Source organism: Magnolia sinica, chromosome 19 (genome assembly GCF_029962835.1).
Source record: "Magnolia sinica isolate HGM2019 chromosome 19, MsV1, whole genome shotgun sequence".
In the NCBI taxonomy this organism is placed as follows: Eukaryota; Viridiplantae; Streptophyta; class Magnoliopsida; order Magnoliales; family Magnoliaceae; genus Magnolia; species Magnolia sinica.
This window is the reverse complement of record NC_080591.1, coordinates 31,788,286-31,788,601: the sequence shown is the minus strand read 5'-3', so window position 1 is coordinate 31,788,601 and position 316 is coordinate 31,788,286.

The window sequence follows — 316 nt, the reverse complement described above, 5'->3', positions numbered from 1 at the left end:
TGCAGGTAATTTCGCGAGACAGAGAGGGGCAGAAAAGGAAAGCACGTGTCCTTCTTGAAATGAGCACATACAACGGTGAGCTGTCACATCCATCCATCGATCCAAGCCAATATTTCTTGGGTATACTATCGAATCCGTAGCAAGGTAGGTTAAGATCATCTGATATTGAAAATAAGGCTAATCTACCGTTGGATGGGGACACCGTACCATCAGCCGTGCATTGATTTTGAATGAGTGGCTCAACTGGACGCTGATCGTCTACTGACACTGTCATGATTATGTGTTTTATCCACGCCGTTCATCCATTTTACTAGCT